Source organism: Triticum aestivum, chromosome 6D (genome assembly GCF_018294505.1).
Source record: "Triticum aestivum cultivar Chinese Spring chromosome 6D, IWGSC CS RefSeq v2.1, whole genome shotgun sequence".
In the NCBI taxonomy this organism is placed as follows: domain Eukaryota; kingdom Viridiplantae; phylum Streptophyta; class Magnoliopsida; order Poales; family Poaceae; genus Triticum; species Triticum aestivum.
Window position 1 is genome coordinate 41,223,712 of NC_057811.1, and position 3,863 is coordinate 41,227,574.

The 3,863-nt window shown below is 37.3% G+C and overlaps 1 pseudogene; it reads right to left on the bottom strand.

Annotated features, from left to right (window-relative positions):
• Positions 1 to 252: 252 nt before the first annotated feature.
• LOC123142400 (S-(+)-linalool synthase, chloroplastic-like) lies at positions 253 to 1,382 on the bottom strand (annotated as a pseudogene).
• Positions 1,383 to 3,863: the final 2,481 nt, after the last annotated feature.

Genomic DNA, 3,863 nt, shown 5'->3' on the forward strand with positions numbered 1-3,863 from the left:
CTTGAATATGCACTCCTTTCTCGTTTTGTATGAATATATATGAATAATTATGAAACTATTAGTATATCAAGATATTTCTCGCAAAGGCCTAATATTTATGTCAAACCAATCCTAATACCTCTGTATACATGATGTGTCAAAACTATAGAATTTTTAATATGCAATTAGACATATCTAAGATGTCATTCATTTACAAGCAAAAGTAATTATACTTCATTCCTGAAATGCAATGTTGTTGTTATTACGGGAACATCACTGCTCACATTTTGATCGCCTCATTAAAGAGAGAGAGAGAGCTCCTCTTGTGTGGCGGCAAGATCAAATATGTCATCCACAATATAGACCATTGAGATAACCTTTGTGGCCTCAACCCGATATCTTGAGAAGGAGAAACCCTCGAGGATAGTCATGGACCACATGTACCATTTCAGAACTTGGTCCCTTGCAGCTGGAATTTCTTGAGACAATCCCAAATCCACCCACCATCTGTGTGAAAATGAAGTTTTCATAGTAAAAAATCACCAAACCTTTAACTGTGCGAATACATGAGCAAAAAGATGATAACCTATTAATTCCAAGTGAGTCCTCTCTTATCAATATGCAGGTGGGCCAATGTCCGCAACAACTAATAATGGAAGGAGCGTATTTTATTATATTCATACCTCTTAACCTCTTGTATTTCACTCTGATGTTGCAACTTCTTCATTTGAAATTCTACAAGTGCCAGCTTCTCAATTGCAGTGTGCCTAGCTAGAAGGCAAGTTCTGGAGGTAACTCAAATGATGCCTAGCCTTGTATTGCCCTAGGCTCACATGGTAGGAATGGTCTAGTGACTTCATCACATATCTCGCAAGGTTTGGCTCCAAATACTTAAGTGCAAATTTCAGGTGCTTGCTTGAAAATTCCATTGCCTTGTAGAGTGAAGCTTCTCCCATGTTGAGGTGTGACATGTCATGCAAGCTCAGCAACCCTCTAAGGTCTTTGCTATGCCTAAGGTTGAAATCACCATTATCGTTTGTGAACTTATGAAGAACATCGTCTGCCATACACCGACAAGAAGGTGCCTTAGGTGCATGTCATACATAATGAAAATAATACGTCTCATGAGAGGTGCTTCTATGCTACACAAGGGACTGTTCTTTTTTATTACTTAAACTTGGTTATTCTAAGGCTAATTTATTATTAGCAAAATTATCACATAAAATCATAATTGACCAAATTGCACTCAAGTTTCAAAACTCGTGTGTCTATATAACCCAACACACTAAACTAGTATTTTACTGACCTGCCGAAATATAATATCCAACTTCCCTCATCAGCCTTAAGGAAATGGTTGCATCAAGTAGATCATCACTATGGAGGAGATCCACAGACGAGTCCATTATGTTATCGATTTCATCCTGGAAATAGTGGTCAATGCAGAGGCATTTGAGGTGATCAACCGTGCTCAACATTCCTTTGTTGCTCTTCGGATGTTGATGAAGCAACGCTTGAACATTCAATAGGCTTTCCTGGTATTGCACATAGAACAAACTTCTTTTTTAAAAAGAATACAAAGTCTAGATAAGGGCAATATATATCATATATTATTTAAATTCAACAATAGGCGATATCATAGGAAAATAGTGCGTATAATGTAGGTTTATATTTTATTAACATAGTTTGGAAATTAACAATAAAACAAAGAGATTGAAATTCTGCTCATTCCAGAAACATCATTAATTAATGAAACACACATTTTCTGTGTCTCGCTGGTTCCTGAATAGAAGTAATTATTCAAAGTTATCTTGAAAAGGCAATCCATGAATTGCTAGACTGTGGTTAAAAGATTCTTGTGGACGGATTAAATTTTTGACTCGGTTTATAGAACATGAATTTAGGGACAAAGGCAGTACAATTAGCCAGAGAAAGGCACACAAAAATGCATGGTAATTGCATTCAAAGTACATGCTAATGTTGCGATCTATATATGTTTGTACCGTAAAAATATATACCTGGAAGTCAAAATCATCGGACAGCTCATGGGACACAGGCTCCCGCCCGGGATATATCACCGGCGAAGGGCGAAATAACCCACTGTTTGGGCCACACACGTAAGTACTCTATATACCTATATTTGTACATCCTGCCACGTGAACGTCTCGGTCAAATTGTTATTATTTACTTTTGGTTTGTTACACACAAAGAGTACTGTTCAGCCACGTAAATTTGATGTTGAACGGAAGATAGACGGAAGAAGTAGAAAAGGGACAGAAAGGGTGGAGACTCTTCACGGAGACTCACTCCACAATGAGTCAAAGCTCTAGATCCAGTGTACCCGTCGGCACTGCTTCAATACTAGCAACCTACAGCAGGGACTTATTTTTAGAGGAGAGGCGTCACACCTATAGAAGCGCGAATATTCATTTCTAAGCCCAGTGCAGGTGAAAAGGAAATTCACAAAAATACTGAAACAATTTAAAAAATATAGATTTTTTAAAATGGAAGATAATTTGGTGCGGGAGGTGCGCTCCAAATTTCGGATCATTTGGACATATGAGTAGCTCTCAGCAAAAAAAAAAATTTGGGTCAGAAAAAAAAAGAACAGTAAACCTTTTCATATACCCTAAATTTGTCTTTTTTTTCTTAGAGATACTCAGATGTCTAGATGATTTGAATTTGGAGCGCACCTCGCGCACCAAATTGTCTTCCATGCAAAAAACCAAATTTTTTGAATTCTAGTACTTTTTGTGTGTGTGCTTTTTTATTCATCGCGGGTGCAGCTGAGCCTGGACACCGAATAGCCGCTCTCTCAGCCCACTTAGTTAAGTGCCATTTCACAATCTAAAGACAAGTTTTTCCTCGATGCAAATTTGTATGTCTAGCTATTTATCGGTCTGTATGTAACTTTCTTACAGGTTTAGAAAAACACTCAGTTATGTTTAGCTCTCCATATCACCCGCAAAAAAATTATAACGCCGTTGCATCTTTTACAATCTTCTAGAAAGCAGACTATGCATAGAAGACATCCACGTGGGTAGTATTTCAGCTCTCTCAGCATTATAAAATAGTGGTACAAATATAGCATCAACTTACACCACAAAAAGTTCCCATCGATATCTCATAGGAGCATGCCACCAAAAGAAAGAGAATCTCATATCAAAGACCGATTTTCCATATACAGGGAAACAAACATATAGAGGAGAGTGACCTTTGACTATGAGGAAACAAACACAAGTACGTACGTTCATGCTATTCAGTACCAACGTTAACGACGAGGAATTAATTGTTACTTTTCCACACCCTTTCTACTTATACGTCATTGCATACGTTGGAAGTCAAAAAGAACATAAGAAAATGTATACTTACGTGCCCTAAAATCAGAAATGTAATAAGACGGCATAAAATGTAAATAACGCCATTTTTTGGTGTGGTTTTACATGGTTATGACCAAGGTTTTGGGTACCGCCCGATAAATTTGGATACCAGGCGGTATCCACGTTTTTCGCCGCCCCATGAGAAATGCCCATCCCGAGCAAAAAAATAAATAATAAAAAATTACAATTTTTCTAATTTAAACACTTCAAGTATAGTAAAACACTGTAGCTCTCAGTTACATCAAAATTCTTAGTTGTGGTGTGGTGGTAACCTACTATTTTGTGCCTCGAGAGGTAGCTGGTTGGATTCGTGTTCTCGCAGTTTTTCTTTGTTTATTTTTCAGAACACGTAAGTAGGAAAAATAAAACAATAATGACCCGATGAGTCGTACAAGCAACCTCACACCACTTAGCATGCACGTAGTAGACTTTCCACTGAGCTAATACCTCTTTTATGATTGATATTCATTCAAGTTATTTCAATATCTAGTTTAGAAGAATTTGAAT